The following is a 26,189-nucleotide window of genomic DNA, read 5'->3' as shown; positions in this document are numbered from 1 at the left end:
TTACTTAGCTTTGCTTTTCTCAGAGTATCCTGATGGGTGTCACGTCAATCCTGCTCCACCCAGAGGCGCTTTGCTTTACCCTAGAGAATAAACCTCCAGTCTTGTGCCAGGGAAGCTGGGAGAGACTTCTTGCCTGGGGCCAAGTCAGGGAGAGGATCCTTCTTAAGCAGACTCGATCAATCCTCCTCCTTCTAGCTGCCTGTTCATCCTCCACCTCCAGTGGCTGACTGCGCTATACTTTTTTGAATTCTGATATTATAATTGTGCTGGTCCTGATTTCTTCCTGTCCAAGCATAGAAGGAGTCAGTTTTCTATTTTCAAAAATATTGCTGCTATTGTCTCCTGTCTGGTTCTTTTTACTTTTGAGGGCTAACAACTGTTGAAGAACTGTTATTGGATTAGGATTTCAGATAAGAGTACAAGCAGAATCATTTCTTTAAAGCACTCTCTTTATACTCAAGTCATTCATTCATTTTTAATCATCCATCCTGCAGACATTGGTTTACTCCTTGCTCTGCAGCAGATACTGTGCCAGGTTCTGAATGTGCAGTGATGAATAAGATCATAGCCCCTGCCCAGAGCGATGTCTCCTCTTGTGGTAGCAGATAAATAAATAGTGATGCAAGTTTATAGGGAAAGGGTACACAGCTAATGGTGATGCTCGGGTGTCTCCATGGGTGTAAAGTTGGCTGTCTTCCAAGAGACCTCAGAAAGTGACATCACTTACTAAGTGGTCCCCAACCTTTTTGGCAGCAGAGACTGGTTTTATGGAAGATAATTTTTCCACGGACTGGAGAAGGAGGATGGTTTGGGGATGATTTAAGTGGGTTACATTGATTATGCACTTCATTTCTATTCATATTGCACCAGCTCCACCTCAGATAATCAGGCATTTGATCCCGGAGGTTGGAGATCCTGACTTAGAGCATTTGCCAAGACCCCCACTGCAAGTTCAGTCCCCTGATTTTTGAGCACAACCATCTCCCAAGAACACCAGTTCAGGTCTGACTTCCTAATGTCTAGACCAGAACACTAACTCATTAATTTGCTGTGAGTACTCTGTGCTGGGAACTAGAATTCACATTGAAGTCAACACATCTCTCCCTACACACGGGGAGCCAGAAGGGAGGCCAGCTCGTGATGGGAACCTTGCTAGGTGAGCCTGGAATCCAGCAAAGGGCATGAATTGTAGATCAACTAGGTGATTATTGGTCTTGGCTGTTGAACAAGAACCAGGTCATGGTCAACGGACTGAGTGTGGGAGTCTATTGAATGAGCTTGCCCTTCCCTAGAAGGGGCATGCTTGACAGTACACCTGGGGATGTTCTTTCATTCACATCCATTGGCTCGCTCTTTGCATGAAGATTTTTCTCGAGGAGTTCAAACTCTCCCTGTACTCCTCCTCTCTCTGGCCACAGCTGCTCAAACCCTCCCCAGACACCCTGGCCACATGAGATTGTACTGAGCCAGGGGACCTCGTCCTTTGCTAGATGACAGGCTCTGAATGAGATGTCCTGAACCTCTCTGATGATGGTCACACCTTCTGTGGAATTGAAGAATCATGTCAGGTGGCTGTTGGGCAGTCACAGAAAAAAACTGCTCTGCCTCCTTTTCTAGTGACCTCAGAAAACACCCACTGGGCACCTGTTCCCACCAAATTCACCTCCCCTTATCCACAGAGAACCTGGCCGTCATTTTGCTCCAGTGTCTTTTTGTAAAAGAAGAAATCAAGCTCCGAAGCTGTTGGAGAGTGGTGGGTGGGACCTTTCTCCTCCACTGAGGATTTGCAAGTGAGGACTGGAGGGCACCTGGGGAGGGCACTCATGGCTTCTGGTGAGAAAGCTGGGGAGGAGGGGCAAAGTCACGATGGGGTTGAGGAGGGGAGGCTTGCATAGATAGGGGTGGTGATGAGAATAGACCACATCACCTCTATTCCAGGGCAGCTGCCATATTGAGGACATAATTCTTAACTGGACACAGAGACAGGAGGCCAAGAACATCACTCACCTTCTTCTGTAGCTGCTTGCACTTGTTTAAATGATCACACAAGGCCATGTTCACAAAAGTGCTTTGCAAAGGATCAAATTGAAAACAGAAGCTACTGTGATGGTTGTTTTACAGGTAATTTGGAGATGCTTTTAAAGAGCAGAATTCATTGGGATTCTCTCTCTCTCTTTTTTTTTTTCATTTTATTAAGAAAGGGCAGAAATGGTATGGATCTAACAGAAGCAGAAGATATTAAGAAGAGGTGGCAAAAAAACACAGAAAAACTATACAAAAAGATCTTCCTGACCCAGATAACCATGATGGTGTGATCACTCACCTAGAATCAGACATTCTGGAATGTGAAGTCAACTGGGCCTTAGGAAGCATCACTATGAACAAAGCTAGTGGAGGTTATGGAATTCAATTTGAGCTATTTCAAATCCTAAAAGATGATGCTGTGAAAGTGCTGCACTCAATATGCCAGCAAATTTGGAAAACACACCAGTGGCCACAGGACTGGAAAAGGTCAGTTTTCATTCCAATCCCAAAGAAAGGCAATGCCAAAGAATGTTCAAACTACCACACAATTGCACTCATCTCACACACTAGTAAAGTAATGCTCAAAATTCTCCAAGCCAGGCTTCAGTAGTACATGAACTATGAACTTCCAGATGTTCAAGCTGGTTTTAGAAAAGACAGAGGAACCAGAGATCAAATTGCCAACATCCGTTGGATCATCAAAAAAGCAAGAGTTCCAGAAACACAACTACTTCTGCTTTATTGACTATGCCAAAGCCTTTGACTGTGTGGATCAGTTTATTGTGGAAACAATAAACTGTGGAAAATTCTTCAAGAGATGGGAACACCAGACCACCAGACCTGCCTCCTGAGAAATCTGTATGCAGATCAAGAAGCAACAGTTAGAACTGGACATGGAACAACAGACTGGTTCCAAAAAGGAAAAGGAGTACGTCAAGGCTGTATATTGTCACCCTGATTATTTAACTTATATGCAGAGTACGTCATGAGAAATGCTGGGATGGATGAAGCACAAGCTTGAATCAAGATTCCCAGGAGAAATATCAATAACCTCAGATACGTGGACCACACCACCCTTATGGCAGAAAGCGAAGATGAACTAAAGAGGCTCTTGATAAAAGTGAAAGAGGAGAGTGAAAAAGTTGACTTAAAACTCAACATTCAGAAAACAAAGATCATGGCATCAAAACGATGGAAACAGTGACAGACTTTATTTTGGGGGGCTCCAAAATCACTGCAGATGGTGACTGCAGCCATGAAATTAAAAGATGCTTGCTCCTTGAAAGAAAAGTTATGACCGACCTAGACAGCTTACTGAAAAGCAGAGACATTACTTTGCCAACAAAGGTTTGTCTAGTCAAAGCTATGGTTTTTCCAATAGTCATGTATGGATGTGAGAGTTGGACCGTAAAGAAAGCTGAGTGCTGAAGAATTGATGCTTTTGAACTGTGGTGTTGGAAAAGACTCTTGAGAGTCTCTTGGACTGCAAGGAGATCTAACCAGTCAATCCTAAAGGAAATCAGTCCTGAATATTCATTGGAAGAACTGATGCTGAAGCTGAAATTCCAATACTTTGGCCACCTGATGCAAAGAACTGATTCACTGGAAAAGACCCTGATGCTGGGAAAGCTTGAAGGCTGGAGGAGAAGGGGACAACAGGGGATGAGATGGTTGGATAGCATCACCAAGTCAATGGACATGAGTTTGAGTAAGCTCCAGGAGTTGATGATGGATAGGAGGAAGCCTGGTGTACTGTGGTCCATGGGGTTGCAAAGAATCGGACACGAGTGAGTGACTGAACTGAACTAAACTAACCACGCATCAGCATTCATGTTACACAGTTGTTCCCAAGCCTAGGTCAGACCCTATCTGTGCTCTCTGTTCACTGATGAGTACCCCAGCCACCCAGCACCTCCATTCCCACAGCCCCTGAAGCACCCCCAACCCCAGACCACCAGGGACAACTATCTCTATTCGTACTTCACAGTGTAGGGAGCACGGCATGAACTCTGCTGTGCATTCATTGGTGCAGGACTTAGAACTAAACCAGGATTCCTAGTTTCTGCTTCTATTTGATTTTAGTATTACACATAACGATGAAATAGTAAGTGGTGTTTATACAGCACTTAGCAATAACAAGGCACTTCCACCTGTAAGGTGAGTGCAATTTGTCTCTTTTTCAGATGAGGAAGCTGAGACTCCACAAGGTTATGTAACCACCCCAATGTGACAGCCAACCTCAAACTCAGATTTTCTGATTCCAAGTTCAGTGTTTTTCCTACTACCTGAGCTCTTTGAGGCTGCACCCTGAACTTGAGGCTCTTATTCAAAGGCCCGTTTCATCCTCCTGAATATAATCCTCATGACCTGGCACCCAAAGTTGCTGTGGGGCTGAGAGACAGCAGGGACCCAGGCTGGAAGGCCAGTGCCACCTGCTTTTTGGAATCTATATTTTTGAAGACTTATCTGGCCGTCCAGTGGTTAGGACTCTGCGCTTTCACCCAGGCCAAGGGCCTGGGTTCAATCCCTGGTACTAAGTTGCTCAGTCATGTCCAACTCTTTGTGACCCCATGGACTGTAGCCTGCCAGGCTCTTCTGTCCGTGGGATTCTCTAGGCAAGAATACAGGAGTGGGTTGCCATTTTCTACCCCAGGGTCAATCCCTGGTGTGGGAACTAAAATCCCACAGGCTGCATGGCACAGTAAAAAAAAAAAAGAAAAACAATGTTGGTGAGTGGAATCCAGGTTCTTTACACGCTGGGAGAGTTTGGGCTTCATGGTTTGTCCTGTAGGCACGACAGGTTCTGACAACCATCCCAGGACATCCATCGTGGGTGGATCTTGGAGCAATGAGGTGCAGGGCTGGTCACCCCGTGGCAGGAAATGATTGTCATATCTGCCACTTTGGCCACAAAGGCATCAACTTCAAGGTTGCTGGACTGGCCAGGGCACCTGTCCTGCATCACTGCAGAAGTCGGCAATTTCCAGAGCCAGGGTTTTCGTGCCTGAGGCAAGAAGCTGACCCCCATAAATGTGCGAGCGTGGGACAAAGTGCTTGCCAAGTCCTGGCTTGAGGGCACCTGCTCCCTGGGCAGCCCTCCCTGCACCTGCCCTGGGTGTTCAACAAACACCGGGGTAACTGGCTGGGATCGTGTGAACTCATTTGTCTTGACTTCTGATTTTATGGCCACATGTGTGAGCAACTGAGAATCTGGAACACAATGTCCAGGACACTGGACTGAAATCCTAGAAAATCTCAGGCCAGTGTCGCTGCCACATCGAATGAAGGGGTGCCGTGGGCCCTTCCCCCCGGGCTTCCAACAGACCTTGGAAGGACCCCTGGTCTTATGCCCACTCACATGACCCCAGCTCACCTTTGTTCTCCAGTCTCCAAGCTGCTTCTCCTTCATCCACTCCCCACCTTCCAAGACCACCTGGTATAATTCTACTCCCACCCCACCAATAGCATCCTGCTAAGCACCACCAGCTCTTGGAGGCTCCCCCAGCTAAAAGTAAAACTCTTCTTCCATTTATTCATGATGCTTCCCACGCATTTATGCCTTATTGTGCCTGTGATGTCTTTTCCTCTATAAAGCCTTAAAGTCTTGAAGGCAGACACCATGATTTATTCATGTTAACTCCCCAAGTGCCTGGTGCTGTGGCTTCTACAGAAAGACCCTCAACAAGCCTTTAGTGAATGAAACAGAAATGTCAAAATTTTCCCTTTGTTCCATCCTATTTTGTTTTTTAATGTCCCTTGACCTGGAATTTCTCATAAGGCAGTGTATGTGCTACCCTCTTCAAAAGGCAGTCAGAGTTTCAGAGGAAAGCTTTTCATCTCTGGCACACGGGCTTCTCAAAACCTTTCCTTGGGAAGCCCGTGTGATGGTGCTCTTGCCTTTTTGTCACCTCAGTGGGATAACCTACTTCTCTTCTGGGGCAGACATGTTCACATTGTACCATCTCTTTCATCAGACACTAGTTCTCTTAAAAGAAAAAAAAAAAAAAAAAAACGAGGCACAAAGATGAAAGAACATCTTCCAGCAGAGGTCCCTCTGTCCTCCCCACTCAGGAGCTGGAGGCTGGTCTGAGGGGCGATGTGTTTGCTTGTTGTGGAATGGCCTTTCCTGCCCTTCCTGAATTAGAGGGCGCCAGCCACCTCTGTAGGAGGCAGTGGCCTGGGACACAGGGCATCCCCTCCCCCTTATGTGCAAGGAAGACAGCTTGCAGGTTTTTTGTTGCTGTTGTTTAGTCGCTCAGTTGTGTCTGACTCTTTGAGACCCCATGGACTGTAGCCTGTAAGGCTCCTCTGTCCATGGGATTCTCCAGGCAGGAATACTGGAGTGGGTTGCCATTTCCTCCTGCAGGGGATCTTCCCAACCCAGGGATCAAACCTGGGTCTCCTACATTGAAGGCAGATTCTTTTACCCACTGAGCCACCTGGGAAGCCCCTCCAAAGACCTACTGTTTATGTAAGTTGCTCCCCTTGGAATATTAGTCATGAATGGAATAATATCTTTGCCATGCTCCAAATTTCTTTAAAGAAAAGGAAAAGAAAAGCAGCCCATGAACTCTGGTCCCCCAGCTCAGGTGTGGAGGTTGGGGCTCCAGGCTGTGTTTGAGGAGTTAATTCCTGTGAGCACCAGGAAAGTGGGACCGGGGTAAAGCCAGGGAGAAAGACCCTCTGCTCACTGTCCCAGGCTGCCGGGCATAGGAGGACTGTGTCTGTGACCACGGAGGTGGGAGAAGCAGCAGATGGTGGAGCAGGAGCAGGACTTCCCCATGAAGGCAGGAGGAGAGACTGAGAAAACGATCCATGTTGATTCTATGGAAGATGCAATATTCCCTCTGATTCACCTTCCCTAGCACACTATGACCAAGATGCCTGGAACTGGGAGAGGCAGCAGTCCTGCCCTCCTCGTTGCCTAGCAACAGCCTCTTTCTAATTCCCAGCTGGTGCCCAGGGGCTGGTCTGAATGGGGGGCGAGGGGAGAGGGGGAACAGAGGTAAAATAGCTACCTGGTCTCCATAATAATGAGATGTTCTGGCTCCATCCTGCAAGGGACCTGACTTGCAAATGAATGAGGCACTCAAGGAACCCTTGGTTTTCCTCATCTTGAGTGCAGTTCTGCACTGACTGGAGAATTAGCATTTAGCTTTGCAAGAGGTGTGTGTTTGTGTCTCCAGTTATCCGGAGGCTGATTGGGAGAATCAAAGACATCTCTGTGACTCATGCTGACCCGGGGACTCAGTGTGGCTCCTTGGCCTCCTGCTCTGAAATTGAAGATGAGAGCCCTGGTGCTGAATTGTGGAGGACAGAGGAGTCGGACAGGACGGAGTGACTGAACAGCAACATCAGTCTTGTGAGGTGTTGAGTGGAGACCAGAGGGTGGAGGGTGCCTGTATTGACCTCCCAATACTCCACGAGTACAGAGTGACAGTTTACTAGGGGGACCGCTTTCTGAAGCTCCAGTGGTGACCAGCAGCGGAGTGAATGAAAGCCCACAAAGACCGCCAGGGCAGGGGGAACACTGACCCCAGTGTCACGCCCATAACAGAGTGTTAGACACAATGTGTGAGCCAGGGTGAGATGACCCTCGAGGGTGGGAGGGGAAGAAGGAAAGAAAGCAGACCCTGGGGTGTGTTGATTTCTGGAACATTTTCTCAATGCCAAGTGCGTGCCAAGTCTGTCACTCCATGACCTCACTCTCTAGTGTCGACTCCAGGGAGAGAAGCTAGGACCTTGTTCCCAGGTGAAAAGTTGGTGCTCTAGGGCTTCCTTCCCAGTCGGCTCTACTGTAAATCTTTGGCTACAGAGTTCTACACTGAACTGGAACTATGGTGGGAGATGATGGCCAAGGGACGGTCAGCTCAGCCTGAGCTGTGACCACAGTGGAGTCATGGAGCAGGAGCTTTGAAGGGCTCCTCCCCAACCCGGCAGCATCTAGCCTTCGTGCATGTGTTTGTCTGGGACACTCAGCCACAGCACACTGGTTCCAGTACACTTCCATAAACAGATCCCTCATAATTAGCCCTGGCAGCTCAACACCTCTGCTGTATCCTGCCCGCTTACCCGCCACGCCTCCTCTTGTTGGATCCGGTTCTAAGTAAACTGTGTTCTTTGAGAGCCATTGCATACAGATGAGTTGGCAGCCGGTCTGAGCTGACCCACAGACTCATAAAAACCAACAGGGCCCCGGGCCCCCCCCCTTCACCCGTGCCATCCAGACTCTTGGGACCAAAGGTGCAAGGACTCACTCACATCAAGGACCTGGCTGCTCTCTCGGGGACCAAGGAACTGAGCTTTTGTCTCTGCATTCATGCTGGCAATCCATGAGGTAAGCAGAGAAATGCCATATTGCCCCTTTGGGGAAAGAAGAAGTTAATTCTGGTGGAAATTTAGTCTTCGTTTCCCCATTTCAAATCTAGACAGGACTGTTCTCTGTTCCCAGATTATAAAGGTGTGATTTTAACTCCCTCACTTGATGCTGTGGGTCTTCTGTCTACAAATGATGAGCCATGAGCTTCGTTCTGGCTGCCCTTCGTGGTTCCATAGCCCTGAGTGTCATGCCTAGCTCCACTGCCTCCTCCTCGTGGAGACCTGCATGGACTTGTGTCCCTGACAGCTTTAGCCCCTGCAAGGGTGGACCTCTCTCTGCCTTTGCTGTCATTTTGGCAGAGGGTAAGGTGCTAGTCCTGGAGGAGGGCATGGCAACCCACTCCAGTATTCTTGCCTGGAGAAGCCCAAGGACAGCAGAGCCTGGCAGGTTACAGTCCATAGGACTGCAAAGAGTCGGACATGACTGAAGTGCCTTAGCATGCATGCACACAAATGTGCTAGTGAGATCCACTGTGGAAGAGGCTGAAGCCTTGTTTGAGTGGAACATGTTAGTATTAATAGGATGCTTGGCTTACCTGTACCCAAATGCCTTTCCTTCATTTGATGAAATGTTGCTTGATTTCAAGTAAGTCATCTGGGACCCTCCAGGTTTGTTCAGCGTCAGCTCTATGGGTGCTCTGACAGCGCACGACACCTGTTTCCTGTGCTCCGCATACTACGAGCCTGAGAATAAGCAGATCTGCAGTCCTCTTCTCCAAACAACCATGTTGTACAGATGCTGTGCATAGCCGCTCCAAAAATATTTGTCTTTAGCAATTGGCAAGCTTTAGGAGGAATGTGTTTGCTTTTTACTGTAGCTGGGCACGCAAAATGGAGCCAGGCATAGTGATGGGAAGCACGCTGTTTTTGACAAGGACTTAACTTAGCCCACTGCCTGATGCCCTTGGGTCGTGGGCTTAGCTTATCTTGCCTTACTCTGGCCTGTTTTTTGAAAATGTATGCCCACTAAATTGTGGGTGGGGGGAGGGGTGATTTGTGAAGTAATGAACCATTAGAAAAAAATTTTTATTTTAATACTTAAGGCATGAAGATGCTTCCCGCTCCCTTTCCTGTCCCTCAATAAGGAGGACCTCAAGTCAGCTCAGGTGCGGGCTGAATCTGCAGGTCAGCACAGGGAGCGGATGACTTGTAAATGGTTCTCTGAGCTTTGATGCTGTTGGTGGTGTTTTCTCTCTTTTTTTTTTAAATACATAAGATGCTGTAATTGCCAAGAAATGCTCTACAGAGCTGAGACTCAGGATTTCTCAGGCATGTCTTCTTTCCTTTTCCCAGCAATTCATTTTTTTTCTTTGCCAGGTTACAAATCTACCCTGGACCTTTTCACAGCTCAGTGACTTCCCAAGGAATCAGCTTTGATCACATGCTTTGCCTCTTACTTGTCCCGTGGTTGTGTGAATGCTTCTTAATTCTTCCTCTTAGAGTTCTCCCTGGGATTGCTTATAGGGCCTGAGTTTGACCCAAATCCTACTCCTCTTGGTTCTACAATTCAAGATGCTCATCCCATTTGCTTCTCTTCATTATTGCCCTCTTCATTACTATTAGTCTTAGACATAGAGATATTTTTTCCTCATTTGCCTTTCAACAAGCTTAGAATGAGCACCCATTGTGTTCTTGGAGCTCTGCGAAGTCCTGGGAAATTATTGAATAGCGCTTGTTCTCACGGCAGTTACTGTTTAGGGCTTGTGTACGTGGAGATAGACTGTTACACTTGAGTGGGGCAAGTGTCCAATGTAGTCATGATATAATCACTGCCTATGTGGAAGGGTGGTCCTCAACTCCCTGGGGGGGCAGGATGGGACTGGTGGGGGCAAGAGGAAGGACATTCCCGAATACGAGGTAGTATTTACGAAAACACAGAGGCGTGAGAAAACGTGACATAGGCAGGGGGTGTGGAGCTAGTGTGGCTGGGGTGGGTGGACAGGGAGGGGAGAAGAAAGAGGAGGCTGCAGGGCAAGCACCCCTGATGAGGGACCTTGTGTACAATACCCAGGAGAGCAGAACTGTCTTGAAGGCAGTGGGAAGCCACCTGAGGTCATATTTACAATTTAGAAAAGCTGCTTTGTGTGCAAAGTGCCAGGTGGGTTGGGCTGGGATAAGACTCCGGGAAACCAGTCGGGAAATTACTAAAAGGCAGAATGCACAAGATTTAGGGCACGCTGGCTGTGAGGATGAAGTATAGCCCTGGACATGGGAAGCTGAGGGTTAGCTGGTCTCATTGTAGAAATTTCCCCAAAGTCCAAATGATGAGCAAACTTTGAGTAGAAAAAAGCATTTTCTCTATACTTACCCTCAAGCACCCACCATGGTCTCTTGGGCCCAGAGAAATAAGTGAACAGGCTTGGATCTTATGGGAGGCGGGCACCGTGTAGGCTAGGGGGCTGGCCTTTCAGGGACCCCCACCTCAGAGGTGAAATCCCTGGTCATTCGTTTTCCTCCATCACCAAAATGAGCACCCGCCTGTCTGCCGAGAAAGCACGTCTTCAGCAAAGTAAGCCTGTTTCTCCTTCTCCTTGCCCCGAGTGCCCAGCCCTAGACGGGGCATTGCTCTAGGTCTCTGCTGAGCCCCGCTGTCAACCCTTAGAAGGCAGGGCAGAAAATGTGTCCCTCGCGACTATGGAGCAAACAGCTGAGACAATATTAGAAATAATAACAGAATCACTGAGCATTAGAGGCCTCTGTAAAGGTTCTAAAATGGTTACTCTATGCACCATTAATTGCTGCAAAGCATTCCCCACTCACGCTGAGCAGATGCTGAGATGAGTCTTCCATGTGGGTTTTTCCTATGCATGCACGCTAAGCCGCTTCAGTCGTGTCCACCTCTGTGCGACCCTATGGACTGTAGGCCGCCAGGCTCCTTTGTCCATGGGATTTCCCAGGCAAGAAAACTGGAGTGGGTTGCCATGCCCTCCTCCAAGGGATCTTGCCGACTCAGGGATCAAATCCATGTCTCATGTCTCCCGCATTGGGAGTCAGGTTTTTTAACCACTAGCGCCACCTGGGAAGCCCTGTTCCTATCAGTCTATTTTACAGGGAAGTATGGGCTTCCCTGGTAGTTCAGCTGGCAAAGAATCTGCCTGCAATGCAGGAGACCCCGGGTCGATTCCTGAGTCAGGAAGATCCCCTAGAGAAGGGATAGGCTACCCATTCTAGTATTCATGGGTTTCCCTGGTGGCTCAGATGGTAAAGAATCTGCCTGCAATGCGGGAGACCTGGATTCAATCCCTGGGTTGGGAAGATCCTCTGGAGAAGGGCATGGCAACCTATTCCAGTATTCTTGCCTGGAGAATCCCCATGGGCAGAGGTGCCTGGTGGGCCACAGTCCATGGGGTCTCAAAGAGCTGGACATGACTAAGTGACTAAGCACAGAGCACAGCAAAATGATGAAGAGAAAGGGAGAGTAAGTGAAGTCAGAATTCTTGAGTTTCTTTCCAATGGGCTACAGGGAACAGAATGACGCTGGTAGGATGATTATCCCTTGCTGGGGTCAGTGGAGGCACTGACATCTCAGGGGTGGTCACTCACTCTGGGCCCTCCTGGCTGTGAGGGGGAGAGGACAGCATCTGAGTCCATGTGACCCCCATCCTATCACAGCATCTGAGATGCTCAGGGCTGGTCCCACAGGCAGTGAGTCTGTCTGCCCCCAGGATCCACCAAACATCGCTCCCCCTTCCACTCTACAGGTGGGTGACAGGCCGTGGAATAGTGAGATCTCATGGCTCAAAATACCTGGAGGAAATAGCACACTGGACTTTAAGTGTGGACGCACTCATGTCAGAGTAGCCACCTTCAGGGGCCCCTAGGACTTCGCTTCTTGGAAATGAAGTAACTCCTGGGGTCCCCACAAGGACTCAAAGTGTTTCAGCTTAGTTTCTGTGAGGCCTGAGAAGAAGACTATGCCAGAATATACTTTGTGTTGCAAGTTCAAGCCCATTTGAGTGAATTTATTTGCATAGAAATTAAAGTTTGCCCAGTAGTTAACTGAGGATAGTTGACTATGTTAATCAGTTGTAATGGCTCTATTTGCCACCATAACTTTCCTTCACATCAGCTTAGCCTTTTCAGAGGTGGAGGTGATGGTCAGCCTGATAAAGGCGTTAAAGAATACCTCCAAGGGACCATCCATCTACCTTCATCTCAAGGCCAATAAGATCATTAAAATTATATAGGTTGAGAAGACAAAGTACCAGGCAGTGACGACTTAGTCTAAAGCCAAATGTAAAGAGAAAGAAACAGGGACTTCCTGGGTGATCCAGTAGTTAAGAATCTACCTTCCAGTGCAGGTGATGTGGGTTTGATCCTTGGTTGGGGAACATGCCAAGGGACAACTAAGCCTGCAAGCCACAAGAGAGTCAGTACTAGGAAAAAAAAAAAATCTAAAAAAACAGAGAAAAGGATCAGATCTTCCCAGTCTGCTCAGTCTCCTGGATTATGTATGATTCATGAGTAATTCTAGCTCTGCTCCAGACAGCAAAAGTGATTTGGCTTGATCAGGTATTAATAGTTCATAATCTTCATGAACAAACAGGGAGCATATGTGGGAACTGGAAAAAAAATGGAATAAAAGTTGCTGCTACTGCTGCTAAATTGTTTCAGTCGTGTCTGACTCTGTGTGACCCCATAGACGGCAGCCCACCAGGCCTCCCCATCCCTGGGATTCTCCAGGTAAGAACACTGCAGTGGGTTGCCATTTCTTTCTCCAATGCACGAAAGTGAAAAGTGAAAGTGAAGTCACTCAGTCGTGTCCGACTCTTAGCGACCCCATGAACTGTAGCCCATCAGGCTCCTCCATCCATGGGATTTTCTAGGCAAGAGTACTGGAGTGAGGTGCCATTGCAAAAGCAAATACCTTCCCAAAAAAAGATGAAGGAAAAATTCATGGGGAGACATATAGGAGGTAAGACCTAGAAAAGTTAACAAGAAACAAAAGATAACCCAAGGTCATGGGGCTCAGAGAAGTCTATTCCCTGCTCCATATGGAGGGTCCTAAGCCATCCTTGCTGGCTTTGTGATGAAGGATGTTCAGAGAATTCTCCCCATCATTGCCGGTGCCTTGTCAGAATCCATGAGCAGACAATGGGAGGGAGGTCCTCATCCCTAAAAGCCCCTGGTTCTGTCTGAAGAACACAAAGAAGCCAGAATAATGCAGACAATGGGCAAATTCAAGACCAGCAAGTATCTAAAGATGATCCATATCAAGGAATAGTTCCTTCTCAAAAACTCTAAAAGGATTTTGGCTGTTATATAAAACCCAACCCAGTGCCATCCCATTAAAAAAAAAAAGCATGGGAACTAATTTTTTTTTTTTTGGAAGATTTTAATTTTGTAGTGGTATGTAGTTGATTCACAATGTTGTTCATTTTAGGTGTACAGCAAAGTAATTTAGTTACACACATACACATATATAACTAATTCTATAGAGTCGTCCTAAGGGTTCAAATGCTCCAGCTCACTCATGGTAGGAAAGAAGAAACTAAGGCCTAAAAGAGTCCAAGACTTTCTAGAACCCGCAGGAAAAGCAGAAATCTGAATTCACCGTACAGGGCTTTAGACTGATGACTTCTTCCCTCAAGGTAGCCTGTCATTTTTTTCCTAAATTGGTCCTCCTGTGTGTGGTCTGCCCTGGTGGCCGTGTTTCTGCTCAGGCTCTAAGCTGCAGTTACCCAAACTCCTAAACACTCACAGAGGTAGGTCACCCCTTAGGCTTTAATAGAACATTCTTTTTGAGTACTCTGAAATACAAACCAGAAATTTCCATATCTTCAGAATTTTCTAATGTCCATCTGCGGCCCTTCCCTCCTTTCCAACTGCACAAACATCAATGTTTCTTGGCTCAGGTTTGGGAATTTCATCTATGGGGGGCAGGGAATATCAATGCGCTACTGTATCCCTAGGGGGCAGATTTAAATATGTAACATAACACCGCTGAAAGCAACAGGCTAAAACGTCTTTGCAGCTGGAACCAGCATCGCTCTCTCAGGTGACTACCCTCGGGGGAGGCTCATGCTTTGCTGCCCTTGATTAAATTCTTGGGAGCTTTCTGGCTCTGTCCAGATCTGCCACATGTCCTTGAGGGGCTTGACAGAGCTCGGAAAGTATGAATAACTGTTGCTAGCTTCTTACAGAAAAGAATTCTGTGCAATGTGGCCTTTTGGAGTCCAAGTCACTGATGAGATGCTGGGAGAGATAAGAGTAATCCCAGTCTTGTGCTGGAAGGCATTCGACCAAGTCGGGGACCAGGGGATTCAGAGGCTGGCTGGGAAGGGTGGGCCAGCTGATGAATCATGCATGGAACGGAGACTGTCAGAGATAAGTCACAGGAGTGGTCAGAGGATCACCTAGGAAGACCTCTGGGGAATTCCACCACGTGCTGGACTTTCCCAAAGTGAGGACCCTGTCCCTTCCTTGCAGAAATTTCAGGCTCCTGGGAGTTCAGACAGGAAAGAACAAGGGAAGCATGAGTGGGGACACATTCTGCCCGAAGGGGCTGGGCTTTCCCCTCCCACCCAGTCTATTTTCTGGGCTTGCCCCAGCGAGGTGGGGGTGAGGCGGTCAAGGAGAGAAGGCTTATCCACTCTCCCAACTGCTCCATCCCTTTTGATGGAGTAGAGAGACATCTGATGTGAAGAGCTGACTCATTGGAAAAGACCCTGATGCTGCAGGAGGAGAAGGGGGCGACAGAGGATGAGATGGTTGGATGGCATCAGTAACTCAATGGACCTGAGTCTGAGCAAAGTCTGGGAGATGGTGAAGGACAGGGAAGCCTGGTGTGGTGCAGTCCACAGGATTGCAAAGGGTCAGACATGGCTGAGTGACTCAACAAAAGAGGTTACCTCTGAGAGATTCTAACTCAGAGTGCTTACCTGCACCATTCTGAGCAAACCGTTGAGTCTAGGTTCTCACACTCCTTTGTCCTAAACCACTGGGAGTGAGAGCTGTGCAAATGCTCACCACTGTCAAGACTAGGACAAGATGAAGTCTCCTGGGGAAAGGGGCTGGCTGAGAAGTAGAGAGAAGTGTGTCCTAGGTTTGGATTTTATTTACATTTTTATCGCACATGCCTTCCTCTGGCCTCTGAAGCTTTTTGTAGTTTTGGACTTTTACAGACAAAGATGCTTCTTTAAGGAACTTCTGAGTGGGAGTGTGGGGAGGGGACGGAAAAGAGCCCAGGGCAGGCTTGTGCCCAGAGCGATGTGAGTGGAGAGATTCATCACTCAGGGCATGGAGTGGGCAAATTCCTTCCCAGAAGTAGACTCTAGTGACAGTGAAGGGAAGCTGAGAAACAGGCTGTCATTTGAGAAGGTCGATGAGAGATGTGGGCTAAAATTGCTTTCTAATATGAAGAGGGCTGGTTTTCTCACACTGCTGAAGGTTAGGTGACAGCAGATTCAAATCTCAGCCTGAGGATGTGGGTTAGGCATCAGGAAGAAGCTGGGTGTCCAGGTGCTGAGCGGTAGGGATGGGTTTCAGAAGGAAGTATTTCTTTACACAGACAGGAACTCACACCTGGCTCTCGGGGGAGGGGTTCAGGGGCAGACCCCCTCCAGGTCCTGGGAGGGGGCAGTCATGAGCCCCTCACTCTTGATCTCATGCCAAGTAGGTGAGTCCTCCACAATCCCACTCTCTCTGGTGTTTTGAAGGTGCAGGTATCTGCTTCTAATTTTAAGCCTGGACCACGAAGGAACAGCCACTTCTGACCATCTCCCCTGGCCAAGTTTTTCTTCAAGCAGCCTGGGTCTACCCCATAAATGAGCCACCTCAAAGCTTCCTTCCTGTCCTAGAGATCCCAGAGATGCTTTATCCCCTTACCAGCCCCTCACTGCCTTCTCATTGTTGTTGTTCAGTTGCTCAGTCGAGTCCTACTCTGTGACGTCATGCACTGCAGCACACCAGGCTCCCCATCCTTCACCATCTTCTGAAGTTAGTTTGCTCAAACTCATGTCCATTGAGTCAGTGATGTCATCCAGCCATCTCATCCTCTGTCGGTCCCTTCTCCTCTTGCCATCAATCTTTCCCAGCATCAGGGTCTTTACCAGTGAGGCTGCTCTTTGCATCATCTAGCTGTTCAGTTCCGTTCAGTTCAGTTCTGTTCAGTCACTCAGTCGTGTCCGACTCTTTGTGACCCCATGAATCACAGCACGCCAGGCCTCCCTGTCCATCACCAACTCCCAGGGTTCACTCAAACTCATGTCCATCGAGTCGGTGATGCCATCCAGCCATCTCATCCTCTGTCTTCCCCTTCTCCTCCTGCCCCCAATCCCTCCCAGCATCAGGGTCTTTTCCAATGAGTCAACTCTTCCCATGAGGTGGCCAAAGTATTGGAGTTTCAGCTTCAGCATCAGTCCTTCCAATGAACACCCAGGACTGATCTCCTTTAGGATGGACTGGTTGGATCTCCTTGCAGTCCAAGGGACTCTTAAGAGTCTTCTCCAACACCACAGTTCAAAAGCATCAATTCTTCAGTGCTCAGCTTTCTTCACAGTCCAACTCTCACATCCATACATGACTACTGGAAAAACCATAGCCTTGACTAGATGGACCTTTGTTGGCAAAGTAATATCTCTGCTTTTGAATATGCTATCTAGGTTGGTCCATAACTTTCCTTCCAAGGAGTAAGCGTCTTTTAATTTCATGGCTGCAGTCACCATCTGCAGTGATTTTGGAGCCTAAAAAAGTAAAGTCTGACACTATTTCCACTGTTTCCCCATCTATTTCCCATGAAGTGATGGGATCAGATGCCATGATCTTTGTTTTCTGAATGTTGAGCTTTAAAGCCAACTTTTTCATGCTCCTCTTTCATTTTCATCAAGAGGCTTTTTAGTTCCTCTTCACTTTCTGCCGTAAGGGTGGTGTTGTCTGCATATCTAAGGTTATTGATATTTCTCCCGGCAATCTTGATTCCAGCTTGTGCTTCTTCCAGCCCAGTGTTTCTCATGATGTACTCTGCATAGAAGTTAAATAAGCAGGGTGACAATATACAGCCTTGACGTACTCCTTTTCCTATTTGGAACCAGTCTGTTGTTCCATGTCCAGTTCTAACTGTTGCTTCCTGACCTGCATATAGGTTTCTCAAGAGGCAGGTCAGGTGGTCTGGTATGCCCATCTCTTTCAGAATTTTCCACAGTTTATTGTGATCCACACAGTCAAAGGCTTTGGCATAGTCAATAAAGCAGAAATAGATGTTTTTCTGAAACTCTCTTGCTTTTTCGATGATCCAGCAGATGTTGGCAATTTGATCTCTGGTTCCTCTGCCTTTTCTAAAACCAGCTTTAACATCTGGAAGTTCACAGTTCACATATTGCTGAAGCCTGGCTTGGAGAATTTTGAGCATTACTTTACTAGTGTGTGAGATGAATGCAATTGTGCGGTAGTTTGAGCATTCTTTGGCATTGCCTTTCTTTGGGACTGGAATGAAAACTGACCTTTTTCAGTCCTGTGACCACTGCTGTGTTTCCCAAATTTGCTGGCATGTTGAGGGCAGCACTTTCACAGCGTCCTCTTTCAGGATTTGAAAGAGCTCAACTGGAATTCCATCACCTCCACTAGCTTTGTTCGTAGTGATGCTTTCTAAGGCTCACTTGACTTCACATTCCAGGATGTCTGGCTCTAGGTGAGTGATCACACCATCGTGATTATCTGGGTCATGAAGATCTTTTTTGTTCAGTTCTTCTGTGTATTTTTGCCACCTTTTCTTAATATCTTCTTCTTCTGTTAGGTCCATACCATTTTTGTCCTTTATCGAGTCCATCTTTGCATGAAATGTTCCCTTGGTATCTCTAATTTTCTTGAAGAGATCTCTAGTCTTCCCCATTCTGTTGTTTTCCTCTATTTCTTTGCATTGATCACTGAGGTTACTCTTGTTCTATTCCAAAGGCTCTGGGGCACTTCTCCCCAGGGTGCCAGCCGTGCAGACCCCACCCCTGCCTGGACTATCATCCCCATCCTCAGTTCTCTGGGGATGCTGTTCTGGGAAGCAGGCCTCTTTAATCCCCTTGTCCGCCTGCTTCACTCTGGACAGAGCTTGGGCAGGAGCTGACGGTGCAGTGGGTGCTGTCTTTGCCGGCTTAGCCCTACGGATGAGGGGACTGCAGGGACGCCAACAGCCAGACCACAAACAGGCTAATTTCCAAATGCAGACACTGTAAAGGCCATGCATATTTTGCTGGTGACTAGAGACCAGATGCTGAACCATTTCCAGGCCCGGCTGTGATGGGGGACGGAGAGAAGGCAAGACGCCTACAGAAAGATGCTAGTCTTGCCTCTGCGCTGTGGACATTCCCCAGTCCCCCGCCCTGGAGTTCATGAGAGTAACCCTGGGCAGTGGGGCTGCGGCGGGCAGGGTGGGGAGCGGCCCAGGCACATCTCCACGGGTCCTGTGTAACACCTGGTCCAATGGGAATACCTTCTCTGTTGTTCATATAGAACCTTCTAGAATCCCTGATGTACAACTAGCAAAGAGACTTCCTGAGTTCTTTATGTTGCCTCTTCCTACAATTCATGTCTACATTGAAAAATTCTTCTGTTTCTTTGAAAAATTCTGCATTATTTTTATTAAATTTTTTTATTGAAATATATAGTTGATTTACAATGTTTTGTTAATTTCTGCAAAGTGATACAGTTAGACATATATATATATATATATGTATATGTGTTCTCAGTTACTCAGCTGTGTCTGACTGTTTGGCACCTCATGGACTGTATCCCGCCAGGCTCCTCTGTCCATGGGGTTTCCCAGGCAATATTACTGGAGTGGGTTGCCATTTCCTTCTTCAGGCAATCTTCCTAACAGAGGAGCCTGGCAGGCTACAGTCCATGAGGTCCCAAAGAGTCAGACACAACTTAGTAACTAAACAATAACAACATACATAAGAATATTTAAAAAGAAACATATATACATACATTTCTTTTTAAATATTCTTTTCCATTATAGTTTGTCACAGGATTTTGAATATCATATACTATAGTATATTATACAGTTCTATACAATAGGACCTTGTTGTTTATCCAGTCTATATATAATAGCTTGCTGCTGCTGCTGCTAAGTCACGTCAGTCATGTCCAACTCTGTGCGACCCCATAGACAGAAGCCCAACAGGCTCTTCTGTCCCTGGGATTCTCCAGGCAAGAACACTGGAGTGGGTTGCCATTTCCTTCTCCAATGCATGAAAGTAAAAAGTGACAGTGAAGTCGTTCAGTCGTGTCCGACTCTTAGCAACCCCATGGACTGCAGCCCACCAGGCTCCTCCATCCATGGGGTTCTCCGGGCAAGAGTACTGGAGTGGGTTGCCATTGCCTTCTCCGATAGCTTACATCTGCTAATTTGATTGCTTTTATTTTAAATGGTCCATATGGAGAAGATTCTTCTTTGGAAACCTGATGCACATCGTATCATCCTTTCCGTCAGAGTTCTTCTTGTGTCTAACGGAACCCTCTCTTACTACGATTCCCTTATACGGCTCATCACTCATCCACTTGGACTCTCCCAAACACTACATCATTTCATTGGCATAATGGCCCGGGAGGTAGGAGTGCTATGATTGTCATTTGACAAAGGGGAAGACTGAAGCTGGGTTTGTGCCCATCCTGGAGTGGAGGTAGGCGAGGTCTCCTAGTTCTTCCTGAAATGCTAAAAGTCTCTGAGCAAAACCTTGGGCTGGAACCAGCAGGTGAGGTCAGCACCCCCAGCCTGGGGGAGGACCTGCACACACTTCTGTTGGCATTGCTACCCCCACCATCTTAGGCTTTCAGTGGCCTTCTACTCACTGCTAATGTCAAGGTCACCCCTTGTTGGGGCAGCTTTCTCAGCCCTTATCTCCATCTATAATGACCCTGTTTATTTAGTTTCTTTTTGTTATCTGTTCTGCACTCTCCACCTCCCTGAACACCAATCCTGTCCACGTTTTATCCCCACTCCCAGCCTGGAGCTGGGCATGTAATAAACTCTCAGTAGATATTTATTGACTGAAGGAAAACAAGGAAGGAATAAGCAAAGAAAGAGCAAACGAGGAAGGAAAGAGAGAGGGAAATGGAGGGAGGGTCTGTCTCTCCCCAAAGCTCTCCTGCCTCTCCTTCCTGACCTTAGATCAGAATTCACTCAATCTTCATGGAACTTCCGGTAGGAAGATCCAGGAAGGCTTGGGTTCCCATCTCAGCTCTGCCCACCTGAGCTATTTAACCTCTCCACACCTCAGTGCCCCTACCCCATAAAACAGGGACCATTACACCTATTTCATGGGGTCACTGTGAAGATCGAATGGTCTAGTTTCTGCCAAGCCGCCACCACAGGCTCTTGTACGTGCAGACATGCAACAAGCATGTATTCTTTTCCTTCTGGGTTGATTGCAACCTTCCCACCCCCATTCTGTAAAGCAAAGGCAAACCCTTCAGTGTGCCTCCCATTAGAGAGGAGCGCTGCCTGGATGGAATGGAGACCTTTTAGGGAATACACCGCCAGCTCTCAGACCTTGCCACAGAAAGTCACATTGAAAGAGACGCATTTTAATAAGTTTCTTTCAATGGACACATATCACAACAGAGACAGCGACAGTGAGCGGAATGCGTACTTTCTAGGTCTGTGAACTCTGGTTTCCTCTGTGGCTCATTGTTAAGGAGTCCACCTGCAATGCAGATGAGTCAGAAGTCATGGGTTTGATCCCTGGGTTGGGCGGATCCCCAGGAGGAGGGCATGGCAACCCACTCCAGTATTCTTGCCAGGAGAACCCCATGGACAGAGGAACCCAACAGTCTATGGTCCATGGGGTGGCACAAAGTCAGATACAACTGAAACGACTGAGCCCAGCACAGCTCTGTGACCTTGGGTTGATAACTTGGCTTCTCTGATCTTTTTCTCCTCTACCTGGGGAGAGTTGTCAGAGTGAGGAGAGAGAGACAGCAGGCTATTTCTATAGCCGAAGCAAGAGTGATGGTGGTTTGGACTACAGTGGGATTGGAGAAGATGGAGCCCAGAGAGCAGAGAGGTTCTGTAAGTATTTTGTAGGAAGAGCAGAGAAGATTTGCTGATGGATTGACTGTGGAGATGAGAGACAGAAGAATCAAGGTTGAATGAAGTTTTCCTTGATGGCTGTGCCATTGACAGAGCTGAGGAAGGCACAAATTCAACAAGACAAATATATAATAAGTTGTAGCTGGTGCTAAGAAAGAAAAGGGGATTCCAGAGACATTCTTGGGGAGTAGAATTTAGCCCAAGATGCCTGGTGGAGATGCACTCACATGCCTACCTACTCAGGGGTCACAGGACTGACCCCCCGCTAAGAGTGTTCGGAGGAAGGACATGACAGGCGTCAGTCATAGCCCTGCACCCCAGCTGCCTCTGCTTCTGGAAAGCTGGTCACGCTAATCTCAGAGGAAATTCAATTGGCCTGGCATAATTAGATCTTCGTGGTCTAATCTAATCTGATCGTTTTATGGGCAATGTTTTTCTTTTTGATCTTCGGTCCTTTCCCCCCAGCTTTGTTATTTTTCCCAAGCAGCCAAATAAACAAAGTCTTCTCCCTTTGGGCTTCTTATGTACAAAAATGCTCCTTGCAGGCCCCCTTAAAGCAACCCAGAGCCCACTGCCTCCTCCTCCCAGAGATTCTGAGGGGAGAGCCTTCTTGAAGAGCCAGGGAAGACAGGGCTAGCAGAGACAGAAGAATACTTCCCACGCTGGCATCTCCCCCAGGCGGCACACACTCCCGCCCCTGCATTTCCTCTGCAGCTCAAGGGGCCCTTCCGAGTCTGTCCTTGGGTCTGGCAGCAGAGCCGGCTGCCTGCTCAAATTCAGACCTGAGAGTTCCAATTATTCCTCAAATGCCAAGTCAACCTCTGGCCGTCTCTTTGAGGAGGCTCCTCATCTCTGCCAGGCCCGGAAGGAAGCTGACCTCATTGAGGTTTCCACATTCTGGATCCGCTATGCTCTTACCCTGGGTCCCATCTCAGCCTGAGAAACAGGCGTTCTTAACTCCACGTTCACGGAGAACACTCTGGTTCAGAGAAGCAAACCGTTTATCCTGTTCACAAGTGGAAGGAGTAGGCTTTAAATCAAGTCCATATCACCTTACAGCCTGACCTTCACTACCACAGGGACACCTGTTCATCCCCATCTTTGCTTTGCCAACACCACCCACTGTCTGCAGTGATACTCTCGTCTCAGCACCCATGACTTGGGCCGCACGACCCCACAGACCCACAGCCCGCCAGGTGCTGGGGAGCTGGCATTCTAGTCAGTGCTAAACCCCTGGTCCATCTCTTGGCAACTCCTAGTGGCAGTCCTTCTGGCTGATCCTGGGGGCAGTGCAGGGGAACCCCAGTGAGGGGGACCGGACCAGAACTAAAATGGTGTCGTGAAAATCCATCGATGAAAAAGGGTACAGCTCTTGGCAGTGTCATGGGCAGGAAAAGTAAACCAGAAAACAAAGGCTTTGGCTCTGCAACTTAGGGCTGGACAGAGCAGCAAGATGGAAAAAAAAGAAAAGAAAGAGAGAAAGGAAGGAAGAAAGAAACAAACACAGCTAACAGTAAGCTCCAGGGTCTGTATGACTCCTAAACTTTTCTTGGTGACTTTCTGTTCTGTTTTTCTCCAGGTTTAATCAATTACCTTGGGAAATTCGCCCTGTAAAAACACAGGCAGTCGGCTCAGACGGGCATCCGGGCAACGCAGAGCTGGAATTCAAGTCTGACTCCAGATCTGGTGTTTCAAGCTCAGAGAGTCGGGGACACCTGCCTGTGCTCTCCAGGTAGACTGGCCCCCTTTTTGGTTAGGAATTAGCGTACATCACAGGACAGGGGCTGTACTTTAGTTTCTTTGCCCTCAATACATCGTTTATTTGTCATGGTCCAGGCTTGGTCCTGATGGTGCATCATCAAAGAGGTCATTGCGATCTGTAGAGAGAGAAATGGCCCGTGTTCCGGAAGCATATAGGGAAATCCCACCTGGGGCCTGAGAAAGGGGCCAGGCCAACCTCTAGGTGTCCACAGTAGGCGGTTTTCTGTCTCTTCCTTGAGAGGCCCCCTGAATTAGGACTCCACGCACCTCTCCCCATAGCTGTCACCAAGGAAGCAGCCAAGAACCCCACTCATGCTTCAGCCCCCTTCTCCACCCTCCTCCATGTGTGTGTGGGGTGGAGGGAAGGAATACTATGGGATTGTGGGGTCAGGAGGGTTTATATGGTCCCGTGGGCTTCTGGCTAATCTGTGAGGTCACCACATCTCCAGAGAGGTCAGTCTAAGTAAGAATTTTATAGCTCAGGTTACTGACTTCAGGAACAGAGCAAGGACCACGGGCAAGGAAAAATATTCCAGAAAACAACGAAGATTAAAAATGTACCAAGAGAAGGGGAGGGTGGGAGGGAATGGAGCTGAGTTCCTGTGACTGTGAGAGAGAGGGTCAGGGAGTGGGGGTGGGCGTGGCCCGCACAGTGGACCTCAGTGCAGCCTGACAAGTTCAAGGCCCCGTGCATCCCATCAAACAGCGTGAGTCCGTGCGCCTTCCATGCTTCAAGGACAGCAGACCCGGCTCCTAAGCCAAGTCCTTGGCTGAACTTCCAGCCAGCCCTGAGAGCTGTGCAGGAGAGTGGACAGAGCTGACGGGCTTCAGACTGAACTGCCAGATCAGGGGCACGGTGTGGGGAGCCCAGGTCAGGGTGGACGGCGGGGCAGTATCTCACTGTGCCTCCAATGGCCACTGCTGGCCGGGGTGGCAGGGCCGAGGATTTGTCCCACACATGCCGGGAGAGGCGCAGTCCCTCCTTTTGCCGCCAGAGCCTGTGTTGAGGGGGAGGATCAGCAGAAGCATCTTTCTGTACCTCCAGGCTCTTGTGACCAAGGAAATATTTTGGGTGTGGTACCTCCAGAATCACCATGGCCACGTGCTGTAGGAGGAAGGGGCCAAGTTCAGCCGAGGACCCCATAAAGGCCCAGGGGGTGCTTCTGTCTGGCGCTTGAGGAGGGAGGAATGGGATTAAGAAATGGAGAGACGGGATGCTGATGGTGGACAGTTTCCTGAGTCTCCACCAAGCAAGAGGTCCTTGATGTGGATTTTCCCTGTACAAATTCTACTGAAATAATACAATATGATGTGATAGGATATGTTACAATATAATACAGTACGATACGAATATGTGCCCTCTCAGTCGCTTCCGTTGTGTCTGACTCTTTGCAACCCTACGGACTGTAGCCCACCAGGCTCCTCTGTCCATGGGACTCTCCAGGCAAGAATACTGGAGTGGGTAGCCATGCCCTCCTCCAGAAGAACTTCCAGACCCAAGGATCGAACCCATGTCTGTTACATCTCCTGTACTGGCAGGCAGGTTCTTTACCACCTTGGAAGCTGAGCAATACAATACAATATAATTCCCATACATGCAATCCATCCATCTAAAGGGTTTCTGGTATAGTCACAAAGTTGGGCAACCATCACCACCAACAATATTAGAACTTTTTCATCACCTCAAAAAGGAACAGAGTACCCATTAGCAGTCACTCTCCACTCCCCTTCCCCACCCCTACTGAGAGCTACCAATCTAACTATCTCTGTGTCTAGACTTGTCTATTCTAGACATTTGTACAAAGGGAATAACACTATATCTGACTTCTTTCACTTAGCACAATGCTTTCAAGGTTTTTCCACATTGTAATATGTATCAGTAATTCATTCTCTTTCTATGGTTGAATAATATTTCATTGGGGGCTTCCCTGATGGCTCAGATGGTAAAAGTCCTATCTGTAATGTGGGAGACCTGGGTTTGATCCCTGGGCTGGGAAGATCCCCTGGAGAAAGGAACGGCTACCTCTTCCAGTATTCTGGCCAGGAAAATTCGACGGAGAGCGGAACCTGGCAGGCTACAGTCCATAGGGTCACAAAGATATGACTGAGTGACTTTCACTTTCACTTTTCAATATTTCATTGTATGGACAAACCTCATTTATTTATTGATTCAGCAGTAGATGGACATTTGAGTTTAACTTTCTGGCTGAGACGAATAATGCCCTACCAACATTCGTGGAGCAGTTTTTGTGTGGATGTGTGTATTTTCCAGTGAATCCCCTGGGCAACAAATAGGTGTTATAATCACCGATTTATTAGGAAAAGTTGCAGCTCAGAGTGGTTAAGTACCATTTCTGAGATGGAAAAGCTTCTTGTGATTGGGTTTGATTATGCTAGAAGGGCAAATAAGAGGAAGTAAGGTGGAATTTCACTTCACCTTTTGCAGCACATTATACACACCACTGAGTGAAAAAACAAGAGAGGCCTGAGGGGACATGCGTCAGCAGGGCTGCCTGGGCTCCTGACCTTCTGGGGGGCAGGTCTCAGGTTTGCCCGCCCTGGCCTGGCTCTGAGTCTGGGAGATGCTCTCCTTCTCTCACTCACCTTCTTGTTTCGGTGGCACACTCTAGTCAAGAGCAGCTCAAGACAGCTGCCAGAGTCGCCCGCCAGTCTGTGAGGAGGCAGGTGCGAGGTCTCTGTAGCCTCATCCGCACTCTGAGAGGGTCTCCTGGGGTGGGCCCTGCCCATGACAAGAAGAGCCCCAAAGAGAGGAATTCAGCAAGGGCCCAAGGGCGGTTCTAGGGCAGAGAGCACCCGGCTGCTGGCTCTGCTTCCCTCTGCCTCCAGGGCTTTCCCAGAAAGTTCTTGGACGTGGGAGGCTGGCTGGCGTGCAGGCGTGCCGCCCCATTAATGCAATTCCTGTGCTCGGCAGAACCCAAGCCCATGCTGGTAATCATTGACCCTCCAAGCTCCCCGGGGCGGAGTCACGGCTTCCTATGGTAGA

At 48.2% G+C, this 26,189-nt stretch overlaps 1 protein-coding gene across 1 annotated transcript in view; it reads left to right on the top strand.

Annotated features, from left to right (window-relative positions):
* Positions 1 to 8,252: 8,252 nt before the first annotated feature.
* KCNJ1 (potassium inwardly rectifying channel subfamily J member 1) overlaps positions 8,253 to 26,189 on the top strand; it is a 33,266-nt gene continuing 15,329 nt past the window's right edge. Inside the window, exons 1-2 of the mRNA XM_040255658.1 lie at positions 8,253 to 8,362; positions 23,004 to 23,156. The gene's annotated coding sequence lies outside the window, so the exon portion shown is untranslated. The remainder of the gene's footprint in view (positions 8,363 to 23,003; positions 23,157 to 26,189) is intronic.

This window comes from Oryx dammah, unplaced genomic scaffold (assembly GCF_014754425.2).
Source record: "Oryx dammah isolate SB20612 unplaced genomic scaffold, SCBI_Odam_1.1 HiC_scaffold_15, whole genome shotgun sequence".
NCBI classification, from domain to species: domain Eukaryota; kingdom Metazoa; phylum Chordata; class Mammalia; order Artiodactyla; family Bovidae; genus Oryx; species Oryx dammah.
This window is presented reverse-complemented; position numbering and strand designations above follow the sequence as displayed.